General features: G+C 38.5%; 1 protein-coding gene across 3 annotated transcripts in view; it reads right to left on the reverse strand.

Moving 5' to 3' along the window:
• CALCR (calcitonin receptor) overlaps nucleotides 1-27317 on the reverse strand; it is a 159085-nt gene that overhangs the window by 88288 nt on the left and 43480 nt on the right. The window contains exon 2 of one of the 3 annotated variants that reach the window (XM_064410260.1): nucleotides 11047-11283. The exons of the other annotated variants lie outside the window; for them this stretch is intronic. The gene's annotated coding sequence lies outside the window, so the exon portion shown is untranslated. The remainder of the gene's footprint in view (nucleotides 1-11046; nucleotides 11284-27317) is intronic. 3 annotated transcript variants of the gene reach the window in all.

Genomic DNA, 27317 nt, shown 5'->3' on the forward strand with positions numbered 1-27317 from the left:
TAAATCTTTGAAATTTGAATCATTATAGCATTATTTAGGAACTTCCATAGATAAACATTTTTTGTGATGCATAAAAATATAACAGGCAGCTCTTGTACAATTATTATAAAAATTGCACTCTTATAGAAAATACATAGGATTCAAGTATACAAATAGTTCTGTGAAGTTATGAATGCTGACAGAAGAATGCCTCCTCCACTGTGGTGACAGATATTTCACACCAAAACACAGGCCATTCTCTCTTTCCCCACAGATCAAGTCATGCATATTTTTTTTAACAAATGCTAAAAATAGGCTACTCCAGCAGTGTGCCATAATGGTATCACAAACAGGTACAGCCAAGGAGAATAAAAACAAAAGTCATAGTGGAAATCTGCAAACTTCCTTGTCAATGCATGTTTTCTCACCTTTCTCTCCGTGTGTGTAATGTAAGACCTGTATATTCTACCATCCTTGACACAGTTAGAGAACAAAAGGTATGAAGAGGGGACTAGACCCTAGATGTAAAATTTTCTCTAATCTGGAAAGAGCTATGTGGGGAACTTCATACTTGCTTTCCCAAGCACAGCAAATGTCCTTGACTAGCACAGCTGCAAATTACCACTCAAACATTTAATTCGCATTTATTTTGTCAGAATGAGGGGAAACAGTTAAGGTCTCCAGTGTCTTTGGCATGTACAGATTTAGAAATTATTGTCCAGACAAGCATAACCCCCTCTGTAAGTGTGGACAGAACAGAAGCAAGGAAATATTTGTCACCCCAAGATCTGAACTGCAGTTTTCTGTACTCTGTGGAGAAGTGTTAATAGGTTTTTCATATAAAAACAAGAACAGTATCTCCTTCATTATCCGATCCACAATGAAAAATTAAAGGAATTTTCAGTCTTGGGATGGAGCACGCAAACCATCTGTAGCCTTCATAATGCAACAGCCTTAAAGTTTTCACAATTCTCTCTACAGAAGAAAAGCAATAGGCTACTTCAGGACAGGATATTTGGGCACTACTAGTGCTAGCTACAGGTTTTGACTGAGGAAGAAATGATGTTGGGAAAGGTGATAATTTTTGTACATTTACATTTGTTAAAAAATAAGGGACAGGATATAAATAGTCATAAATTTTGATGACAAACCTAAAACTAAGACCAGAGAATATTAATTATTATTAAATAATAATATTTTCATTAACTAGACAGCTGTTACAAATAGCATTTATGTATTTTATGCAATGTAAGGAATTGCAAAATCTGTTTTCTATCCCTCCTTGAAAAAGTATTCCAGCATACTCTTCAGAAGTAGTGAATATTATGGTCTTATTTGATTTAACAGTCTCACGCAATATAAAATCTTTTTTTGTTTGATAGGACTGGGAAAGGCACAGGGGATGACTGTGAGAAGAGATTTGGGGTTAATCCTAGAGGAAAGGATCCAGTTTATATTGTGCACACAGAGGTTCTGGTACAGGTTGCAGAGCAAGACACAGGCATCAGCAAGGCTCTTGCCCTTTTGGACACAATATGAACAAAATCAGCATGTCTTTCTGTATGCCTCTGGTCCATTAAACTGTTTTCCTGGAGGACAGTAACCATTGCTTCCCCTGAAATGGGTGCTGCTGGTAAAAGGTGCAGACAAGCCACCAGAGTAGTGGATACAGATCCAAGCTAGTGCAGCAGAGTATGAATTACTAATCCTGGTACAAATTGTTTTGTCTCCTTTGTGTGGATTATATGAGAATGACTCAATTTTGAATGTGCAGTCCTTCCTACTGCTGGCAAGAGAAATAATGGACCAGATCACCTACAACACTTAATATACAGAGGAAAACAGGATACACATGATAAGGTGTGTCAAGAACAAGAGTACTTTTAGGGACCAACCAATTACCTTCTCCCTCTCCTCATCTAGAAAAATTTGCCTCCTGATTTGGTTTCTTCTTGCATCATGTGATGGAGAAGTCAGGAGTCAGCACTAGAGCTGAGCATCTGTGTATGGTATAAATTCATGCTTATATGGAAGCAGCTTATCAGTGCTTCTTCCCACAACAAGCAGTCTTAGAAAAGAGATGTATATGGAGAGTAAAAGTGGGCTGCCCATGCCATAGAAGTGAATGCAAACAGTGGGGCCACCCTGGGCTGATCACCATGTGGATTGGTACCACTCAACTGGGATGGGGAGCCTCTCACACCCAGGGGACCCAGACCAAGACAGAGAGAACTTCCTTCTGGCAACAGATCAAAGAGAGCTGAAGAGAGTTACTAAAAAAATTTCTTTTTTATTAGGCTCTTTCTCACTAACATTTTTTTTCTAATTCATGTGTCAGAGCCTCAAGATCAATTTATTTATAAATATAGTTATTCAGTTATCAATCAGATAACTGTATCTGCTGTACATCCAGGCTAAAGTGAATCACCATCACAGAAATCTTGCTTCAGTGGGTTTATGAAATACATTAATGTTCTTTACTCATTTTTGTGTCAGTACATTTGTCCAGTCAAACTGTACGCTTCGGAAGCTCCGCAGTTCAATGTCAAAGCCTTTTTAAACAAATCAATGCTGCAACCTTTAACAAAGAGCCAGTTCCTTCAGTTCCACATGAAATCCTTGCCTTGAAGACACAGAACATGAACAATTTAAAATACAACAGGACAGATCCTTATCCTTTACCATAAGTAAATGGGAGTTACTCCCATACACGGCAGCACTACCACTGCAGACATCCACCTTTTAAACTTAAGAGAAAAACAGCCAGGCTAAGGTACACAACCCGTAGAGTGCCTGGTCTCTTAATTAAAACCTAATTTCACTAAGAATATGCATGCTCAGGTTGACATATCCCTAGAAGTGTTCAAGGCTGGGTTAGATGGGACTCTGAGCAATCTGGTGTAGTCAGTGTCCCTGAATAAAGGAGCAGTGGAACTGGGTGATCTTTAAGGTCCCTTCCAAACAAAAGCCATTCTATGATTTTATGATTAATGAAAGCATTATAAGCAGTCATCAAAAATCTGCCTTGGGGTTTAGAAACAAACTCTGGAACTAAACTTCGCCTGAAGGCTGCTGTTTCCCAGACCAGTTTCTGCACTCCCCTTGAAATGATAAGCATGTTGTAACCCATTCATTATACACCGGAGGATTTTTGTGGCCAAGAAAGGAAATGGCTAAACCATTTTTTTTTTCAGAATAAAAATGTAAATCATGCTACTTCAACATCTTGTTTCCTGTATCATAGCTATGATATGTATCCTATCCCAAATAATTTTCATTCCAAATGCCCAGGAATTCAACTACTCATAAAATAATGGCAATTTTATTTTACCCACCCCTTATTGTTATATTGCACAGGAGACAGGGTTATAATTGGTGCTGGAATTCCCAACAGGAGGTCAGTACACTGTTTCATAGCAAGCAAATCCTTGGCAAATGGAATAGCCGAGAAATTTGTAATAGCAATGCAATGCAAATTAGTGTCAAAAGTTGGCTCTCACAACAGGCTCCATTATCTCAGTGGCAGGAAAATCTATGTGGCAACACTTGATTTTGGCAGATGTATGAGGGTCTAATATGACTAAGGTTTTTACATCCCTTGTTCTTTTAAATACTTTTTCATTTGCTTTAATTTTTAATGCCACCTCTGAAAACCTAGAGCTCTACTTTTTGTCATGCTGGTATTGATACATCATTGCTCAGACACAGGAAGAAAAGACACATTCAAACTTTTTCCTTTTAAAAGAATTGAGTGTGGAACTTGGAGACTCAGCTAGAGCATTTCAGTGGACCAGCAGCAATGCCCTGTCCAAGATGAAGGAAAAAATCCACTCGTGCAGGGTTGCAAAAAATTCCTTCTCAAGAGCAAGCAAATTAGACTGGTAGGTATGGTTAGTCTTAGTCACTACTGCATCCCTCTGTGAGACAACTGATGTTGTCCTTGCCCAGAAATAAGTGTGCAGGTGTAACCTAATTCTTAATGAAGATGATTAATCAACATAATAAACCTGACCCTCACTCTGAATTGTGACACTGTGACTCATATTAAAGAGGCTTTTACTTGCCAAGAAGACACTGGCTTCAATGCCACCATTCAAGAGATGAAGGTCAGCTCAGCATGAACACAAGTACCATCTAGGCAGCATTCCTTTTCTTTTGGTGCTTTAGAAATTCAGAATAATCAGATATTAGAAGGAGCACAATTCCCTTCAATTAAAGCCCTTCTTAGAACTGGTCTGATATCACTAGTGATAGAAATTGCAGTAGTAAGCAAATATCTGAACTGTAGGTGGCAAAGCATAGGTTTCTCTCTGAGGAAAAGTAAAGTATTGTAAAAAAAGGAAATTATTCTTTTATTTTGATAGCTGTTATGTTCTCATATGTGAACAGTAACTAGCAATTTAAGATTTGCCACTGAATTTTTAGAATATTATGAGAACATGCACTTTCCTCCTCAGCATCTTCTCTCTGCAAAGACACTCTCAAAGGATGCCTGAAGGTAAGAGATGGGCCAAGGAATATTAAATGTCCTTCTCTGAATGACATTTTTAATGTTAACATTCTTTTTAAAAACTGGTATATTAAAAACACCATAGCTCCAAGGTGGTATCTGGGCTATATGCTCATCTTTCATTTCATACTGAGCAAAACAAATAGCTACTTGTAGGACAGGATTCATTCACATTCTCTTTTAAATCTTTATTTTAGGTGATAAAAATTAATAAATTGAAATATCTGCTTTTATATAATCTATGCATTTCTCCATTGCTCCCATGAACATCATATCATAGTTTCGATGAAACTGCAAAAGATCTACTTTGGAACAACAGCAACAAGCACTGCAAGCATTGCCCTTTCTTGATACTTCAGGGTGCTTTAGTACATTCCAAACCAATATTTGCATATCAAAAATCATGATGACATCAAACTAGAGATTGTCCAAGTCAAACACTCAGTCCAAAAGAATAGCCCAAAAATCTGTGACACCTGCATGGTTAGAAATACAGTCATGTAAGGTTGTATACAATTTCCCTATTAGGGCAACAAAGACAATCTCAGCAGGTCAGTCCAGTGGTGTTAACTTCCTGATACCTGCTGTCCTTGGTTGCTGTCTTTTGGCTCTTGACTGTGATACTACTAGCTGAAGCACAAAGAGAAAATCCTTATGATAGGCAACTGGGGAAGGCAAGGCATCTGACTACTTAATTTTTCTTTCTCTTCATCTGAGTTATTATTGTTCTTATGAATTTAAATGCTGTTGCTACATTGAGTTTGAGCTCTGGAGGCAGTGATCTGCCTGCAGCCCATTGCCCTCCACTGCACAGCAATGCAGCCTGAGAATCTTTCAGGATGGTCTGAGAATCATCTGTCACAGAAATGTTAAGGTCACTTGAATGGAGAATGATTGGGAATATCCAGGTTTAGATGCACTGGAATGGACAACTTCCAGGAGAGGTGTAGCAGTCACCAGGATTCCAAGTCATTTATGTGCATCTTCTCAGGGCACCCAGCACCAAGAAAACAAAGGACAGGCTGAAAGAAGGGATGTACTAAAATAAAGGTTGCCTACAAGCAGTCTGAAGCAGGCTCGGTGCGTTTAGAGATCGTGGTGAGAAGACAGTGACAGAGTAGGAACCACAAGAAACCCAGATAATCATACAAAAAGCAGTGTACACATAGTGCTGAGGGTTTCCAAGCTAAAAAGGAGCAAGGAGAAGGGAGGAGGTTCAGTGGCTTCCATCCTTTATCCTCCAGGCAACACTAAGAAAGCCTGGACAGAAAACCTTGGTACAATGCGGCACCTGTGTGCTGAAGCCATGACTCGGGCATGTGAATCTTGTGTCTTTGTGAATATGTGCTGCAAGAGTGTGAATGAGTAAAACAGATTTTGTTTGAAAATCAAATCACATTGCCCTGACTTGAGGGCTCATATTTGGCCTTGCTGTGCTACAGTCCTACAGCCACAAGAATCAGACTCTCTAAATTGGTTCAATAATATTTTATAACCCATAGGAACAGTGAGAGCTGCAGCAATGAGGACTGGCTAAGACTGTGCTCACGAAGGCACTTATGCTCATTCTGCACTTCAGATTAGAAACTTAAAGTCTCATTAATCTTATGCTTAGTGAAGATACAGTCTTTCTATCCTTTCCTTTTTGTTTGCAAATAGCCTGTTCTGAACCTGATTAAGTTATCCATATAAGAACATTATTGAAATGTATATGTTGCTGCATGCTTTTATTTCAAAAATTAGCACTTCCCTCAAAACTAAGAATCAGAAAAAATATTTTGATACAAAAAACCCAAGCAACATTAGAAACAACAGAATGGGTGATTGCCAGTTATGTCTGATTCAGACTAGAAATACATTTGCACTCTTATCTATACACAGTTTTTTAGAAAACAAAAAATAAATTGTAGTAATTTACTATGATGTAGTTTAACAATGTTAAATCCTTCAAATGAGCTACCTGTAGATCACACATGGAAAAAAAAAGCCTCATGTCACCACACTATTTTCAAAGGGTTTAGCAACAATTTCTTGTTTACATTAAAAATGCAGGTTTATTTTTTTCATTTTTTAAAAGACTCTACGCCAAAGAAGCTGCTTTTCTAGCAAATATTTCCAATATTCTTGTGAAGAATTTTCAGCTGAGATATTATTCATTCCTTTTACCTGGCCTGCTATCTTTCTAGTGCAAACAATTTCCCTTACAAGTACATTTTTAAGAGTGTTGCAGGAAGGAAGCTCTGATAAACAAACAGCAGTCCAAATTTCTCAGTATTTGTTTACTGAGGTAAGGTCTGATATTCCAGTATTTTACAGATAATTCACTTAAATACAAAAAATGCATGACTTGTCAATGTACTTCTTTGTTATTAAATGGTGATAGATTCATTACATTGCAGCTATATATTGTATGTTTTGTGACAGTTTACCCTTCTTCTCACAGATATGTCTGTTTTCAGCAACAATGCATTAGGAACACACTGGGGTTTGCTACATGGAAAAGGGGAACAGTGGAATTGATGGCATTAAATTTCTCAGGAAGGCCAAAATGTGCAAAGGGGTGAAAATCGCTGATAAAAGACAGGTTCAAAGACATCTCTGCCTCCATCTGGGATAAATGTGAGAACAATTTGCAACTCTTCATTTATGAGAATATTTTGGGGCCTTTTGGCTGAGGTCTCTCCAGTCATTCCTAGGGTGGAAATGGCAGCTGAAAGAGTTTCAGCAGGGGCCCCATGGCACCAGCTTTCTCATGGCACATAGAAGCTGCTACAGTGACATGAGACTAAGGCGCATATCATAAGCCATAAAATCTAGTGCTACTTTTCTGGGCATGGTTCACATTTCAGTCTTGGAAAAAACAGCAAATCCATTTTTCAGGTGTGGAATGTGAGGTCCAACAAAAGAGCAACTTGATATACTAAACCAGTGTCCTGGGTTGACAGAAACCAGGACAACCAGCATCAAGTACAAGATAGAACTGCTGGCAAGACTGACTCCAGGACTGGTGTTTCGTTCTCATACACTTACTTCCTTCTCAAGACAGTCTTTATTGGAAAAAGGTTACAGTTTGGAAAGGTTTGTTAGCAATTTTTGAGGGAACAGTTTATTACAGAGAGCTCCAGTATGGAAATATGGGCTTTGGATATGATTCAGTTTCTAGAATGGCACCTAAATAGAAAGATGCTGGCTGGATTTTCAAGGACTGAAAAGCAAAGGTTAACAGACTATTTAAAAATATATATTAAAAAAATCATCCGTTCTTTTGACCCTTTGTTGCTGTTGTTCACTTCTTGAACTGCCTTGTAAGAATGGAAACTTTGAAAAGTATAACAATAATGCTGAACTTCAACAGGTCTTGAAAACACCTGAAAAAATAAATTGGCATTGCCTTCTGTTGATTTCCAACTCCATCTCAGTCAGTCAATGGAGATTGCTCTTGATGTAACATAAAAAAAGTATGAAAGCTATTTCTGATTGTATTTAATGAAATTTGCAAAACAAAACATTAAAGAAAAAAAAATCTAAGACATAAATTGCCTTTTAGTACTGCTATTCTTACTTGAGACTCAAGTGGCCCCTCTCTGTGTTTCACAATAAGCTGTGACCGAGGAACTCCTGCTTTAGTTAGCCTGCATGTGTAGGCAGCCTTTCCTGAATGCTCCTGAATGTTCTTATGAAAACAGTGGTTTCTAGCTCTCTTTGTTGCAGATGAAGAGGATACAAGACAGCAGAACAACATGTCATAGTGGCTGGGCAAATAGTTGTACATGAAGATATTGGCAACCCTCAGATTTACTTTCATCTCTTGGTTGACAGGTGCAAGTGCATGGCATTGATTGTAGCACATTCTTTCAAGTACACTTGTGAGTTCTATCTGTGAATATGTGAATGGTTTGCGAACAGCTCTTTCCACTTGTCAGATCAGATCACGAGCAGAAGTAAAGACTGTGCTGCTAACTTGTGGTAAAAATCCATGTACTGCTTCACATGTATTTGTATTGATTTGTAGCATGCTGCTCATCCTTATAATTACAAACCTCTAAAATTTGAGTCACAGATAGGATTCTACGATGTTGGACAATACCCTTTTCTGACCCAGAGGTGGGGCAACTGAGAGGCATTTTTAAAAACTCTTATTCCATTTTTAGTCTCATGAGAAGGGTGAGACAATACAGATGTTATAATTTACACCATCACAATCAGAAGCCACCTATTTCCTAATTACAATACACTGTAAGCATTTCTTAGCCTATCATCTTTTTGCCACATCATGCTGTAAATGCCTTAAAGCTAATCATCTAAAACTACCCCTTGTGGGTCCTACTACAATTCATCTTTCATAGTTCTAGTTCTCCAAAGTGTCTAGTCTTGTTTGCAAAGCCATCCTTTGAAACTTTTTTCTAGCTCCATTTCTATCTCAACATCTGTCCTATTCCATGGAATTTCTAAGTCAGCATATCTTATCTCAAGGTTTGCATATGGATGCATAATGTGTGAGCCTTCTGTCATGCCTTGAGAACTCTCTACAAATCCATTTCCCACATTTCCCCCTTTCTCTTGGACAGAAAACACTTCTTTAATGGCCTTGTTCATCATTTGCCGTGCACAGTGAAGTACACAAGGCACTATCACTAACATTGCTATGACAACAATCAATGTATATAAACTTTTATTCCACTTTCAATCTCATAAAAAGAGTGAAACAATATAAATGTTGTAATTCACACCATCACAATAAAAAACCACATATTTCCTAATTACAATCTACTATAAATGTTTCCTAACCTATCAACGTTTTACTACAGCATACTATAAATACCTTAAAACTAATAATCTAAAACTACACCTCATAAGTCCTACTACAATACATCTTTCATAGTTCTTTCTCCAAAGGATCTAATCTTATTTACAAAACCATCCTTTAAAACTTTTTTATAACTCCATTTCTCTCTGAACAATATCTATCCACTTCCATAACATTTCTAAACCAACATTTCTTATCTCAAAGTTTACGTACAAATACATAGTATATAAACCTTCTATCATACCTTAAGAACTCTCTGCAAATCCATTTCCCACATTATGATATACAGATAAGCAGTGTGTTACAAACCTTATATTCTGGATTTATGTGCTTATAACTGATGCTTGCCCTCACTGCCAAAATGAGTATGATCAGAAGTCTGCATTGCTCTAACTTCATTACAGTTGCAAGGATGCCATTATATGCAGGTATTACTCATAATCCCAGTGGAAGACTTGTCTATTATCTGAAGAAACCTGTGATGAATGTGCAAGGCTTCAAAGAGCAAGATTTTGCAAGACCGACCTGGTGTGAGCCCCTGCTAGCAGGGAGAAGACAAGACAGGGACTCAAGCCATCAGCAGTGTTAGTTCCTCTCTTACCACGGAATTAGGTTCCAATACTTGTTGTTTGCCCTCAAGACACCTAAACCACCTTAGTATTCTTCAGTGGAATCTGGTTCTGCATTCCCAGTTTTCCCCACAGATGTGTGGGGAGCCATGCATGACACAGGGCAACATGATGTCCTACAGGGGTTCAGGTGTAAGTCTCTCAATACATCTTGAAAAAGAATACCCAAAAGCAGGCTCACAATAAATGTCTTTCTTGCTCATTTGAATTGTTGTCCTCTGGAGAATATTTGTGCAACACCTACATAGGTTATAGACTTAATTTCAAAGAATTGCTTAATTCCTTTAATCAGTCCTTCTTCTTCACTGAATTTGGGATGGTGGAGGTCAAGACAAGAAATGTGAGACAATCATTTCATCATAGATAAATGAAAGTCTTCTCAAATATCCAGAGAGAAGACAGCTGTACCAGAACTTCTACCCAGTTACTTTGAGCCTTGCCTTGCAGTCAGTGGTGTGTTGTATACATAGGTATTAGCAGTATGCCCCCCACCCCCCCCTGTCTCTAGGGAGCAGTGCTTTTCTTTTATCCTGTTAGGATGTAATTAGGTGAAACACTAGACTAAAATTCTCTAGCACATAAACTCATCAATATATTTTCATCTGTAACTGGCCCTATCTCAGGAGAATTACAGGAACCCCGTAAGATACACAAAAATTTGTTTCTTGTTTGCTAATAAGGGTGTAAAGCTGAACTACCATATCAGTAGTATCAGTAGAGTAATTGCTCACCCGCTTTCATCTTTCTTAGTCTTTAGTTTTCTCTTGAAGTCCAGTCTCTGTCTTTCAGAAATTTAATTTATGTCAAGAAGTTGCAAAGAGTGAAAGGCAAACACAGCTACCTGACAGCTGTACTCCAGAGAACTGCAATATCTATTCTGGAACCAGTCACTACATTTCAAGATTGAGTCAAGTACTCTCCCAGGAGCCCCTGGCTCAGTCTAGCCTTGGGTATATTTGTTTTGATGTAAACAAGAGAACATATGCCACACTACTAAACAGCAGCACTTCCTAGTTGAACAGATCAACAGAAAACTTTTGTATTTGTGCATTTGCACATGGGACTGAGCTGTCATGTGTAACACCATCTCTGTTTCTGAGTTCTTGAAACCATAGACTAACCTGTGTCCCAGCTGGGAGCCTGGAAGGTAAAACCTCCAGTCATATAAGTTCTCCAGGAAAACGTTGGGGCTCTCCTTTCAACAGAACAAATTCTATGATGAAATCCTAGTCTGGCTTTTGCATTCTGATTATTTGCAAGTAGTTTTTCATGTCACTTTGTACTCTGACAAAGAAGGTTGTGTGACAAGGTCCAATCTTTACTCAATGCAGTAGAAATCAGCAGTAGTTCCACAAAATCTGTAAAGGATGAATAGAATTTAGGCAAGAGCATTTTTAGGCCTTAAATTGACAAGCACTTTTCTATCTACTTAATATTATGAACATGATGGAGATTGCAAAAGTTAGTTGGAGTGGTTTTTTTAGTTGTGGGTTTCGCCTTTTTCAAAGTATCAGCTGTTTCTGACCTGTGATTAGTACTACTTCTTAGTTTATATCTTTGTCACCATGACATGGTCATTATTAAATACTATTGGTGAACTTAATTAAATTAAATTTGAATTTAATTTGAAAGAACCATGTTTTAATTTCTTTTCTTCCTAATATTTTAATCCTTTACATATCATCAGCTAAAATTTTTGTTGGTCCAAACTCCTGCAGTTCATCATTAATCTATGTCATCTGAGAACTTGAAACCATAAATTAATTCAAATTACGTCTTTTATAAGAACAGATACACATCGCAGATTGCTGCAGAACTATACTGATTACTGACTTCCTAGTTTTAATATAACTATATGTAGATTTATAATTATAATAAAAAAACTGTAACAGTTTACCTGATATCTTTGCTAATTAAATATGGCATTCATAATACAGTACTTTGATTAAATCATTTGTAATAACGGATCCTCTCCAAATGGTTGGAAGCACTAAAGGAAATTAATTTAAAAATTAGTAAATTGATCTTCATTGAGTAAAACCATTCAAATATGCAGCTAATCTCCTGCTAGTTTTTCAAAGCCAATTTTAATAATTATATCCATAAGCAAAATCTAAAAACGGAAAGCATGAGAAATAAGAGGGCCCAAAGAAGTACAAGATTTTGCACATGGATATCCAGAGTGTTCCTAATAATGCCAATGTAGTATTTTTTGTGCTGTTTTGGCAGGGAATAATTAGTCTATTGTTGGACTAATCACACGAGCTGGATGACTACTAACAATCCCATGAAATATTAAAAAAAAAAAAGCCTAAGCATTTCTGGAAAAACTGAGGGTCTATTTTTATACATAAACTGCATGATCACACGCCCACCAATTTCATGCAGTCTTGGCTACTAATCATCTAATCAGGGAAATACTGGACTTGTGCCTGATGTGTCCACCTGTATAGCCATCTTTGAAAAATAGAGGAATTGTTTAATTCCTAGAAGTACAGCTCAGAGAGATAAAAGCAGCCAGTGAAATATTTGTATCCCATTATGTGGGAAGGTCATTTTACATTAACTCTTCTTCAGTCATACAGCTCTTTGCTTCACTCTTTTTCACTCTAGCCTATGACCAGGACAGTCTCCTTCACTCATCCTTGCCCCTGGCTTTTCCAGGGTCTATGGGACTGTTTCTCCCAGGCAGAGACCTGGATAACTGGACTTGCCAGTCAAGGTACGGTAATCAGTGAAGGAAAGGAGGTGTTCAAATTTTTAGCTGCTTCTAAAGCTCACTTTGCTTCCCCAGTCCTCTTCTTTTACCCTCAGAAAGATGACAATAAGAATGTGAACTAGTAATCCCTTGAGAACCTTGAAATGTTTGAAAATAAAGCAAAATGAAATAAAACGTGCCTTATCCTCAAAGACTGACTCCAACTTTCTGATTTTACCAGCAAAATATGCCCACAGAACAGAAAAATAATCAAAGAACATAAATTAATTGCTTTACTTCTGGAAATAGCTTATCATTGTATTAAATTTCCAATTTGCTATCTGCCTGAATGATAAAGACATTTAGCTCATGACTGCTTTTGCTTCAGGAAGGAAAGAAACAGCAGCAGGACAAGAGTACTACTGGCTTATTAGTCTTCACGACTTTAATGGCATGGCGTCTCAAAATTAGGGCTACAGCCTCACCATGATAACTGCAATGCAAACTGGTACAGCACCTTGTTCAAGAGAGTGCCAAGGCATTCACAGGACTCAGGTTACACAAGTAGAAAAAAATGAAGGAAGAAAAGAGCATGATAAGATGATCACAGCTCACAGCCCACCAGATGCTTGCAACACAACTTAAAAGGAATATTCAGTTCTGATCATATGAATTGTTTAGTACTATACACAGAGGACTCATTTCACAGCCGATTGGAACAGTTTTATCTATGCTGCCTTTGTATTTACTGTGTTGCCTTGGGAGGCCTGAAGGATGGAGAGGCTAGATGGAATGAAATTAAATGTTTAGTTACAACTTTTATCTGTCTGGGTGTGCATAGAACTCTTTCAAGCTGCAAAACTGACAAATTTAGATTATTTTCCTGAACTTCCTTTAATTTGTAATCAAAAGGTATACAGAAAATGGAAGTGTGGCAGTTCTCATTTTGAAAAAGAAATTATAGCTTTTACAGAGGATTTCATACCGAGACACAGTATCAGAATAAATTTAGTTAGCTGACATATATTTGACAGAAACAATACCTCCCTCCAAACCCTCAGAGAAAGACAGAATGATTTACAGAGAGAGAACTGTCCCTGGAAATGCCTGTGAACAAAATTAAAGGACTTTTTGATCTCTGGAAGACCAGCTCCTGAGAGAATTCCTCTGTGTGTGTGCGTGTGTGTGTCTGTGTGTGTGTGTGTGTTTCTGGCTCTGCCAGACATTCTTCCATTCGTGAATTCAGGCTAACTCATAAGAAATTAGAATTCATGTCTTGTCTCAAACCTACAGCCAACACAAGGCCTGAGTCACCTATTTCAGAGAATAATCTCATAAAAAGTAATTGCTAACAGCATTACAAACATTTCCCTGTGCCAGACCTGCAAACATTTTCTTTGAGGTTGGTTTCCAAAAAACAGGTTAATATGACTTAGCCTACGCCCTAGAAGAGTATTAGAGCTGATATGGGGAATTATATAAAAGAACTAAAATCAGATTTGCTTAGTACATTATCCTTCTTTTGACACTCTTGGAGACTTAGTGGGGACTCTGTGGAGAGGGATAATAGCAGTAAAATATAGCAATAAGCTGAGTTTTCAACAGCTATTGATCTGTACTTTTGAGTTCAGCACTGAAGCCTCTATTTTGAAAACATCCTGCCTCTTAAGACCTCTTTCCCAGCACTTAAACACCCCTGAAAAAAGGAACAGAAGTGTCTCAGCAGCAGGTTGAGATGAGGTTTCAAGGGAAAAGGGGTGAATGAGAGCTCTCAGAATAGGTACAAATAGGTGAAGTAGAAGCAATGCATGTGTCTGTTCATGCTTAAAATGCTACATCCTTTTTCCAGAGCTAGCCCTTCTAACTTAGGCCACTGAAGTCAATGGTCTTTTACGTTGCTTTGTCTGAGTTTGTACTTGTAATCTGTAACAGAACAGGGAAATAGGTCTTCGTCTTCACAAGTCCAGTCAACCCCTCTGCTGCAAGACTGTCTCTCACCATACACTGTTATAAAATTCATCCTTTTCCTACTCCCATCACAGCCCAATTCAGTTCCACTTTGATACGCACATTTAAAGGACTGAATTGCTGGAACATATTCCAGCTCAGTATATTTAGACTGATGTCTTTTGAGTCTGTTATTTTTTAATGTCATGGAAACACTTTGCTGCATCACTTAGTCTGTAATTTTAGAACTAAATACGACAGCAATAATTCTAGGAATGAGAGAGGTATTTACTATAAACAAATCCAAAGAATAATAAGACCTACCATCCTCCAGAATCCATTTTTCTATCAGTTATGCATATATTGCTGACAGTATAATCAGAAGCTATGGAGTGTGTACCATCTGCAGAACTGGAAGCAGTAGAAGGGACACTTCTGACTAGCTGGAGTCCTAGAAACATAATTCAGCTCCTTAAAGCAGATGCATACACCTACTTCTCCATCTACACAGAAAACCCAGGGTGTCCTTGAGCTTGAGACTGGAGGAATGGCCTCAGTGGCAGGAAGTTCAAGCCCTGCTGAGGCAGGTGAGCAGAATGTGTGGCACCAGTGAGCTTACACCAGAGATTGATAGGTTCTACAGGAGCCACAATGCCCAGCAGAAGAAGGTATGGCTGGAGGCAAAGAATGGGATCTTCTAGCACAACTGGAGATAAAATCTGTGACTTCTGAAAGAAAGGATGCTCCCTCTCCAACTGCAGATGTTTATTGCAAAACTGTTGAAGCCAATGGGAAAACTATTTTGAAGAAGAGAAGTTGGATGGAAGAGGAAAGGAACATGCCTGTAACTTATGAACTGGAAGAGATGAGATGAGTGTTAGAGATATGAAAATCATAGGGGGAAGAGAATTAGGGAAGAAGTCCAAGTGTAAACATTGTATGAAGTAGCATAGCCAAACAGTAAAACCAGGACATACTAAAGACTGACATCAAAACAACCTGACCACCATCGGCTGAAGAAGAAGTCACAACACCTGGAGGTCTGCAGCAAGCAGTGGAGGACTCAGAGCCACTGCGTGTCTGTCCTCTGTTGGCCTCCTGCACTGATGTGTGAGGAGGAACAACAGCTAGGTGTGGGCCCAGAGCCACCACCAAAGCTTACTGCAGTTGCCCTGGGCACCCTGTCAAGCTTCTGTCTCCTGGAAACCACTTATTACTGTCCCAACACCACGGCCAAAGGGCATTCACAGAAAATTGTCATTTCCACCACCTTTGAAGATCTCCTGAGGATTGAGGCAGACTGAGGGTTGCTGTCAGCTGTGTCTGGGTGCCTTGCAACCACAACTTTAATATTCTTTCTCCCTGTTCTCTTCCCTCTGCAGCATGTCCTCAGCTGTGAGGCTGCAGCATGGCTTCCTGGTGCATACCCTTCTGAATACCTGCCGCAGCATGGACACAGCGTGCTGAAGAGAGAAAAAGTGAAGTGCAGCTCCTTTGACCCAGCTGTCCATCAGAGAGAGAGAAAAGGAAACTTGCATGTCCTTGAGTGTCTGATGGACTACACAGCATTCCTCCACTGGGTGCTTGCAGCTGTTGCTGAGCAGACCCCACATTATCCAGGGCTCAATTCAGACAGGATGAGGCCCACTGCTCTTGCTAGACCCAGCTGGTGTGAAGGGCAGAGGGAGTTGGATTCCAAAAGGGCAACTTTCTCCCCCGCATCCCGCACAGCAGGAGTGGGCAATGGGCAGCTGCCAGCAGCCTGCTGTGCCCCAGGGACTCTGCATCCTGTGGGCTGCTGCCCTCTGTGGTGGCCAGGAGAGAAGGAGCAGCCTCAGGCATTGGAGTGGTGAAAATCAGCTGGGTAAAAATTTCATGCTCAGCAGTGAGAGTGGAAGGACCAGGCCCCTAGAGGGAAATTGCTCCTTCATGTTGAATTTTTGTCTGCACTGAACAGAGAGTGGTCCAGGCAGATATGAAGCCTGAGCACAGCAGACATGTCCCTGCAAGTACCATGACCAGTGCTCTCAGCTTTGTCCAAACTGAGCAAAACCTGAGGTCCTGAGCTACACAGGCTCTGCACAACATTGGGATGACCCACAGTTTGGTGGGTACACCAACCCAGACAACAGTTTGTCTTCATCCCCTGTTCTGCTGAGAGAAGATGATAAGTGTCCTGCCATGAAACCCCAGCTGCACTGCCATGACTATTCCTTACCAAGCAAGATGCCTGGAATTACAGGAATAGGTGAGGAAGCCTCTGGAACAAGACTGCAACTTTTCTGCCCACATTAGCAACAGGCTAAAGACCTGGCACTTTGCAACCCTGGCACTTTCCAACAGAGTGCTGTTTGTGCCACTCTATGTGCTCAGCACTCTGAAATGAAGAAACCCTCTGAATCTGCTTGTTTCTCTGGAAGTTCATGAGGCAAGAGAGGGTGTGCAGTATAACTGTGTTGTGTCATGTCATCAGCCCTTTGTGCTGTGCTCCCTGCCAAAGGCTTCAAACTGTCCATAGCTGGCACGTCTGTTATTTCAGCCCAAAAGTACAGTCAATGTTTCATCTTCAAAAGTGCAACTTTCTTTATCTATCAGATATAACATATGAAGGCTGTGGAAAGACAGACTGTCCTGAAGTGCTAGACCATGGCCTTTTTGCTTTGTGGTCATTTGCCTATATCCAGTTAAGTCAGTGAAAGCCTGCAAATTGTAATAGGCCCCAGTTTTCATGCTCACTCATCCTGAGGCCAACACCCATCCCTGTGTGACTGATTCAAAGCAGTTATGGCACACATTGAAATGCAGTTTGGGGAAGTGGATGTCTTCACAGTGTGACAACAGCCATGGATACTGATAGAGCCCCTTGCTGACTAAATACTGATTAATGTAAAAACAGACATATAAAGCCATTTGTATGTTCCAGCAGCCAAACCACTCTTGCAGTCAAAAATTGAGCTTGAGTCTTACCTTATTAATTCACCGACTACTGACTACAAAAAAATCCATATGCAAACATTCCTCACTCCAAGATTAAGTCTTTTATGAATTGGCATAATTTATAGGAAAAGTTGGATCAGGATTATAGATTCTGGGTTCACAAAGCCAGTTTCTACAAACTGTCACTAACAGTCCTTTTCAGGAAAGTTTTATTCAGAAGAAGCTAAAAATACATATGTAAATGTGAGTGTGCATTGAAGTCACAATCAGCAAAGCCAGAGATAATTTAAGGGAGTCAGATTCAGGTCTGCATTTTCATGTTTTCCTAAATTGAAACCCATGGGAGACAAATTTTAACAGGACTACTGGCCATGAATTGGGCCATTATTACATCTTTCGTAACTCTTCTTTATCTGCTGTGTATTTTAGGTTGTTATCACATTTACTCTGCATATCTTTCCTTGCACATGCAACATGAGGACTTTTAAGCACCAATTAATAGATAGTAGTAGAGGAGATGACAAATGGCTTAATTTAGAAATAGGAAATATTTAACATCCACATAAAGCAGCATTCTGCTCAGCTGTCACTCTCCATCACTCCTCTCTGCATGCATCTTAAGTATTACAGTTACATACACCTGCTTAACTAGCAGGCATGTACATTGTTGATATTAGTTGAACCTAAGCCAGCTTTTAAACCAGTGGCAGCTCATGGTTTCTGCACTACCTCTCACAGACTCCTAGATTCCTGTCAGAGCTTTGAAATTTAAGGCAGGATTTCTCTGTGTTGGGTAGTAACTCAGCTGCCTGACTGTAGTAGGCAGTAAATAGTACTAAAAATGGCAAAAAGTGCAGCTTCAAGAGAATACTTTCATATTGATCCTTAATTGCTCTCTCAGATCCTTTATCACTTTCTCAGCAGAATACTGGCAACAATTTTGCTTTCAGCATTTCATGTCACCACAAACCCGAATTCTCTAGATAGAAGCACATAGTGCACAAAGCAATGATGAGCCTGTGGAGATGCCAGCTGCAGCTCTGGGGTGCAGGTGTGCACAGGCAGAGAACAGTTCTTCTCAAAATGCCTCTATTTAGTCCTTATCAGCAGTTTAAAATATCACATTTGTGGGCAATAGCTAAATGATGCCTGATAAAATCAGTTCTTTTCAAAAATTATCATAGCAGCATTAATAAAAGGTTAGCATTTGATGCTCAAAGTGTAACAAGTTTCTGCTGAAGTTATAACTGTCACTTAATCTCTAATTTACTTTCAAATATGAATCATGGAGTTAGATGAGCTTAAAATTTGCAAACTAAATATTTGCATTTTCAAAGAAACAAAACAAAACAGAAAAGGCTCTATGCACAGCCTTTAAGTACTAATCTTGATTCAGGTTTTTCATATCCTCTTATTAAGGAGAGGTAAGACCTGGGTTCCAGTTTGTAGGGCACAACAATTGTACATTAACATCTGGTCCTTCTCCTACCAAGAGAATAACCCACTGATTTTCAGATATATCCTTTTTATCAAACTACTGAAACCAATAGACTTCTATACTCTACTTCACCTTAGATGTTTCCCCAGGATTTGATGGAGAGCTGATTACTAAGACAATGAATTAGGAACAGTGTTCAGTGTATGCTAGATGCTATAAGATATTTTTTATTTCTGTTTTGTTACTGCTTTCTTTTTATTTCCACTACAACTAGTAAAATTGTGCACAGAGGCCTGACTGAGGGACTTGTAATTACAATTACATATTTTTATGCAAACGAATATGTATTAGAAAGGAAATTGGCAGATTTCAGGTCGCTTTAGCTTGTATATGCCTAGAAACAAGTATTTCCTTTTTTGTACTAACTGGAAAAGAAAGCTTCCTTTTAACTAGATTCCTCACATCAATTCTATTAATAGTTTGATACCCTTATTGCCCATAGCACTGTAATAAATGTAAATTTAGGAATGGCTAGCACACTTCAGGAGGCTGAATGGTTGTTGACAAAGTACTTGCACAGATTTGCATGATTCAGTGTTGCTGTGAGAGCACTTAAAGAGAAAGGAGAGCCATGAAGTCCATTAAAATTGCAAACTTACTTAAACTGAAACAAATATTGATACTAAATGACATTCTTGAGATAACACATGGGAGAGAGGACAAAGGCAAAGGAAATGGATTTCCTATCTTCTACTTGCAAATCACAAGAGTGAATCAATTCTCAAAGAAAAAACTGTAATTTCTATCGCACGGAGGACTAGGAGGAGCACAAATGATTACCCCACTAGAGAGCTCAAACAGCTCTTTTTAGCCAAATGGCATCCTCCTCTCGTCTTCATTGGCATGCTTTACTTTCCAGACCTGCACCTCCACAGGTGCCAGCTGTCCTGGAGAGCAGGTGGGAAGGGAGGGGTGTCCCCAAGGGAAGGGCTCAGCTGTGGCACACATCCTACCTCCAGCAGTGGGGAACGTGGCATTGCTCACACAGCCAAGGGGAACCACAAACCTGCCCCATACATTTGCTGTTTAGTTATTCAGGATATTTAGTTATTCAGTATATTTACTTATCAATTTGACATTTTATATTCAGTTATTAATTTTCATATTTTAGTTATTAATTTAATTTCCTATTGAAATGTTGCAGTACTTGTCAATCTTCCTGCTTCTCAGGATGAACAGGACTGTGTTGAAATTGACAGATTACACTAAATCCTAGACACTGCTCCCCAAACAACCAAAACATGTTCCTGTTTTCAGTAGAAAGGAATGGGAAAAATTAAAGAGAATTTTAGACTTCTCATTTTAGCATGGGAAACTGAGAACAGAATGCTGTTCAACAGCATGACATTTGGGAAAAGAGAGGAATGCTGCTGAGTGGACTGGTCAAAGACACTGCTAAAACAAAATATTATTAATCCTATTCTGAAATACAACATTTATTCTTTATTGTGAGTGGAAAACACTGTCATTTATTTCTTTTGTGATAAATACTGAGTTCATGACCAAAGGATTTGGGTGGAGAATAAAAAGTGAATTTTAGCTGAAAATAAGTTTGCTAAAATTGCACAACATCAATTACAAATCAAAAATTCACCAGAAATATGAATTTTGGTTCTCTGAAACTTCATACCAAACTGTTACTTAGTTTAGGCTGAAAAAAATAGGAAATTCTGTTGTTTTTTATGAAAAATCATTATTTTTTTCTCCACCATTTGCTTAGAGATCATGATAATAAGCCACTGTCCCTCCAAATAACCCACAAAACCCAGGAAAATAAGTTTCCATCATTTCACTACAATAGGTTAGCTCTATTGACGTACCTTTTTTTTTCCTCAGGTCAACTTCAAATATTTTTTAAGTCTTATTTTCTAAGGATTGTGACTTACATACCCTGATTTTTTTGTGTGCCAGCATTTAAGATAAAATCACATATGTCTTAAGGTAACACAGAATTTAGTATGGTGACAAAAGGAATGAATTTTAAAATGACTGGCCTGTATTTCAGAGAATGTGGGAAAGATACTAACTATCACTGCCTACCTGAAATGTTCTACAGACTAGACCCCAGATATAACAGATATAACCCCTCTGTAACAGGAACTACAAGGAGCCTGGAAGATCCACTTTTGAATCCTGTGTCTGGTGCCCTTTTCAGCTGGCCTGGGGATGTAGCTCTCAGTTCCTAACACTTCCATCACTGCTGATAGAAGAAAGATTGAAAAGAATGGTTCATCAAGGAGACACAGGCACTAATCAGTTTACATTGCCTCTGCTTGGCTTGCAGCAGCAGCAATTCTTTTTACATTTTCAGTCTCTACTTTTACTAAAAGCCCCATCCTTCAGAAATGCTGTTTCAGCATATGCCATGTAGTGTTCTGAAATCCTGTGTTTCAACACCTTTCCGGGAAGACAACATAAAGGAGGACTCAGACTAGACTAGTGTTTCACCTGCAGTCAGGCAGGGGAGCTAAAACACTGGTAAAACACTGGCACAACAGGAGCACAGGCCTGACCTGCAGTGTTCATTTTCACTGCTGCTCCTGCTGGTGACACTGGTGAATGACCCACTGCAGCCATTCCTGACGCCTTCTACAGAGCACTGACTGGGAATGAGAACTGCTCTCTTTTGGCAGTCACGCCCAGGGAAGCAGTGAGAATCCCAGGGCCTTGCCATGCAAGAATTAAAATTTAGATCAGGGTTTATTTATTTATAATGATTCAGTCTTTGGACTATAAACATAGGCAGCTGACTAACATCAGTCATGTATGTAGAACTCAGAAACACATGCCTGATTGAAAATGGAAATCCTGACTAAAGCTCTGTCCTAAAACCAACAAGAAACTGCCTTAACTAATTTTGAAAAATTCACCCTATTAATGAGTCAGAGGCACTCCACATTTTTCCTTATTAATTTGTTGTGGAGACTGAAAGAAATCTTCTTGGTACTGCCACGACAGTGCATTAAAATAATTTGTCAACAATGCCACTTTTATTCTGTAGTAAATTCGCATGTCATTTGCAATTTCTCTATACATAGGAATTTGAACACTAGTCCTTGCTTCTCTATTACCAGGAAAAAAGGAATATATTTCTCAGATAAAAGCAAAATAAACAAAGCAAAAACTTTTGGAATATATTTGCATTTGAAATGCAAATCTCTAAGATGGGTAATAAATTCAAGTGTTCAAGGATCTTTCCAGCTCAGTATTTTTTTTTAATTACACAAATAATGTTCCTCTCAATTTCCATAAAGAGAGGTTATTTTTCACAAAGGATAATCAAGAAATTTGGATTGGTCAATCCAAACCTGCCATTGTCCACACACATCCACAAATTTAAAGAATGAGAGTGATTGAAACCTTGAGCATGCTTCAAACCTCTCAATTAAGTCTATCAAAGGAATACATTTCAATTAATATTTTGATTCCAATGATGTAAAATTTTCTTAACAGGGAAAATGAAAAATGGCTTAATGAAAACTTCATGAAAAATGTTTGACACACACACAAAGGTATTTCATCCAACTCTTTCTTAGATCACATGAATAATAACATTTTTTAAACCAAACCAGAACAATGTTACTATAGGTTTTAAACATTTTAAAAGAACTTTTTAGGGAACAAAAAGAATCTTGATGCATAAATGAGCAGCTTTACATTTTAACATTAGCATTAAAAAGGAAGGAAGGGATACCAAAGAATGAAAACACTGTTCCATTGCAGAAAATAAATTGCTCAAGCTACCATCATCATTTCAGTTCTGTTTGCTGTGCTTTTAATGCAAAATAAATGAATTTAGAACAGTCTGCAATAGTAAATAATTGGAAATTTGTTCTATGTCTAAATGACTGTTAGAGGAGATACAGCTGTGTTGGAAACAAGCCTTACCAATATTGTATTCTGATTTTTGCAACACTTGAAAAGATACAGAACCATCACTTATTTTGTCTCTTTCAGGGAGATGAATTTGTGCTCTTCTTAAAAAAAGTAAAAAGCTATTTTACTTAGAACAGTGAAACATAGCATTTTGTGCCGTCTTTGACTTTTAGCAAAAGATGGAAAGATTGTGTTTCTAAAACTGCGAAGTGCCATAAAACAGAAAAAAATGTCAATGGTGATTGATAGATTTTAAAAGGAATGTTTACTTTAATGACTGTCACAATAATTCTTGGAAGCAAAAGCATAGATATGAAACAAGATTAAACATGATGCCATAAGAAGGACAAACATTTTTCTTCTGAGGAATATTACCAAATTTGTGTATTTCAATGAGATATTTTAGTACTGTTAGGAGCTGATTTTCTTAAATTATATAGAAGCCTTGAAATGTCATGTCATAGCTCTCTTAACTGATTTAGCTCTCTTAACTAACATAGACCTAAAGTCTTATGTTAGGAGGATAGTCTGCTTTATTCAGAGCAAATGGGTATGGGAATCTGGAAGAACTCTGAAAGAATTCAAAATATTTTTTTTCCAAGAAAGAGAGATTTATTATGGTTGGCAGTGCGTTTTTAACACACACTGCAGCAATTAATCAATAACTCTGTTTTGAATTTGAATTTTATTTGTGTTTTGTTTTTTCTTTTACTATGAAACTATGAGAACTAAAATATTAATTACCACAATTGTACTTTGTTTTTACCTTGTAGATTGCTTCCTTAAATCCTACCCTGTCATTAACCATTATGTGTACTATGACAATAGTCATAGATCAGTAACCCCTTTTTTTCAGCAAAGTAAGAAACCATGTAAAGGAAAATATATACATGCAAGGAAATGTAGCTATATGACAAGAGAAATGGGTCAGTACAGAGGGAGAATGGAGTAAAAGGAAAAAGATCTCCAGCCAACTGCATCAAAAGTCTGACCACTGCTGAGGTCAATAAAAATCATAGAACAAGAGGGTTTTTAGGGGAACAGTGAAGTGGTTATTCACCAGGGGCTACTCCCAATGATGTGAGGAGGTCCAGGAAAGAGAGTTAAGGGTTTTCCCTAAGAACAGGGGGTTGGTGCATTAGCGAGGCACACCAAGGTTATTTAGAAGTAGAAAAAGAGGCTGACTCAGATAATGCCTGAGACATGTGACTGTCAAGCACAGTGCAGGCTAGAAGAGCCCCATGAGTGAAGGAAAAGAGACTGTGAGCCTGAGGAGGCTGAGCTTCCAGAAGGATACAGGGGCACGGCTGATGCCCCTGAAGATGATGGATGACCCAGTCACAAAAAAGGGAAATGAGAAGATATTGAAGAAATTAAACAGCTCAGCCTAACTTCAATATACAGAATGATACTGAACTGTGATAGAAGACAATTTATGACTACCTAGTAAATAATACACTGATAAGAAACAATCTTTGTGAGTATGTCAAGAAGAAATTGTATCAAGCCAGACTAATTTCACGCCAGGTTATCTAACTGTTGAGACTGCTGTTGGTGTGACTTGAACATGATTTTTCTAACACAGTCCCAAAAAATTTCACACAAAAAAAAAAAAAGCTGGGAAGCATGGTCTAGATGACAGCACTATAAGATGGATGCAGACCCAGCTGAAAAATAACATTTAAGGACTTGGTAAAAAATATTTCCTGTAAGCAAAGTGAGGCATATCAATGCTGTGGGGCTCTCTCCAGAGCTTGATATTATTTCAATTTTAAAATACAAACTTTCTCCTCACCCATATGTGAGGTTGTCTCTGGAGTATAATGTCCCCTTTTGGACACCTTTGAAATCAGTTTTTTAATAAAGTTGAGGGCAAATTAATGTCCAGAAGAGAGTAACATAAAATCTGTGGGAGAAAGCTGTCTTGAGAGATGTGGGAAAAGATGTCTAAATATAGGAAAGATTCATCAGCATTTTAAAATATGGGAAAGAGGTTAAATTTCTGTTGCCCTTGAAGGACAGGAAAAGAGACAATCTGCATAGCATCCCAGAGGGAAGATCTGGTGGCACATCAGAAAAAGCAGTCCACCTGCACATTTAGAAAGCACTCAGATAGGTACCCTGGTGTCGTTATAGAAAATCTTTTATTATTCTGCAGCAATAGGAAGAGAGAGGTATTTGCTCATGGCAAAAGAGTTGATAACAATATCTGAGAAGTAAATCCATAATTACTGGAGTAAGGCAGTTTCAAACAGATCTCTTCATCCCTGTCTAATTCCCAACAGTGTCTATCAGCTCGCTGTCTGTTAATTTGTCCAATCCCTTTTGGAAAACCTGCCAATACTCTGCTCTTCACAGACTCCTGTGGCAACAATGAACTTCTATTGGTTCACCAGTTGCTTTTATGTGTTTTAAACTACAGCTCCCTATTTCCAGTCTTGTGGGACTTGGTGAACAAGACTTTGGCACGCATTTATCTCATTAACCACCTTCATGATTTTGTACCCCTGGAGCATATCCCTATGGCTTACTCCTCTCCAAACTGCAGACTTTTTACCACTTCCACTTTTTCATAAAAGGTGGCTACTTCAGCCATTTAAGTCTTATGCTAACTTGTGGGGTAATGGATTTTAATGATAGGCAGGAAGGGAACACAGCTCACCCTTTCAGGTTTCACATTTACCATGTGATTTTACACTTCAAGCAAAACCTGACAAGAAAAAATTGTGCCACAGCCCCACTGATAATGCTAATTAATGCAAATCTATCCTCTGGCTTGTCTAATATCTACTGGTTTTATTTTAAAAGTGCTCTTCTTTTAATCTGTCTTCTGTTTAACCATGCTCTTGCCTTGTAGCTGCATGTCAGAGGAACAGCTCATATAATTAATTTCAATGGTCACCTTTGTGGCTGAAAGTCATTTGTTTTGGCTTTCTGTTTTCAATACCAATTGAGCCATTTTCCTAAAGAACAAATGTCCATTTTTGTCTCCCCACTAAGACATGGTAGGAGAGGCCACTGCAATATTATAACCAGATGCAGAATTACACCTGGACAAGGGGAGTGAAGCTCATGGGCACCACAACAGCCCCCCCCCCCCCCCCATCAACATTTCTGATTCAGACAAGGAAATGGCTAACTCTTTTCCTGTGTTCCCTGGACATTTAATGTGGTTCTGTTTGTAACTTCCATTTTCATTGTAGTTTAACATTCAGCTTCCTACACTACATATTTTCAGTTCTTTGGTAAGCACTTGAGATATTACATGAAAGGTGCCTTTAGGTGGTGACTTCTCAGTACACAAGGGGATGAGATGCCAGTTATCTTAAAATTTAGGACACTTTTTGCTAAATGAAAAGCAAATCCCAAAACTGATATGAGACAAAGGCACAAAAATAACAAGCAAATTAATTAGAAAATATCTTACAAAATTACTGAAGTATTTTCTCTGCTATACAAAGGGTCTGTCAGTGAAAGGAGATATCATTACAATAAGGTACTGTGATAATGTTGACAGCTCCATGGAAAAACAAAACTAGAAGGCTAAAGTATTATCTCTAAAAGTCTTCTATGAGAAAGGTAAACAGTAAAAGGAAGTGGATGTATCACTATCGTTGTGGAGAGTCCCATAAAAGCACGGGTTTATTGGGAGAGGCAGCTCAGACAACTGACAGTGTTCTGGTTTTCCTGACTGACATCACAGTCAGCTCCATCTCACATGTTGGAAGGAGAAGATGGCACTGCTGTGCAAGTCCCGTTCAGGAGCAGGCAGTTACACTACCAGTGGTGGTGTGTGTACATTTTCTTTCTGCTACCTATTGTGATGACAACTGTAGAAGAGCATCTTTGTGGTGGCTGAATGCACTGCGATGTGATCTTTGTTCATCTTCGTTGTCCTTTGATAAATGATGGATGAATACAACAGATTGTGAGAGTTTCCCTTAGCAGCAGTAGCAGCCTAAAAACAACATTAGGTCTACCAGAATATCAAGTTTCTCTCTCTCAAAATCACTAAGTGGAATGATTAATTAACTCTGTTACACTTAGGATAAACTAGTACATACACACATGGCAGTTTTACTCCTAATTTATAGGACTGCTTTTTGAAACTATCTGCATTTTTAAAAAATTGCCAATGACACAAGTATGGCATGATACTCAGTGATTTTGTGCCAGTTCCTAAGGGTTGAAAACATTTGAATCCTGTTCTCCTGGTGAAATACCTACAACTCTGGAGTTGCCTGATCAAACAAAGGACTGACATGGATTGATGAGGATAAAAGCATGATGCCTTACACAGTTCTAAAACAAACAGGAAATAATTTTCTGTCTCCAGAGGTGGCAGACAGTTACCAAGTTCTTCAGTTATGTAGATGTTTCAGAAGCCCAGAAATCATGCACAATATCTAAGCCAAAAGAAACCAAGTAAATTATAG

This window comes from Passer domesticus, chromosome 1, assembly GCF_036417665.1.
Source record: "Passer domesticus isolate bPasDom1 chromosome 1, bPasDom1.hap1, whole genome shotgun sequence".
Classification (NCBI taxonomy): Eukaryota; Metazoa; Chordata; class Aves; order Passeriformes; family Passeridae; genus Passer; species Passer domesticus.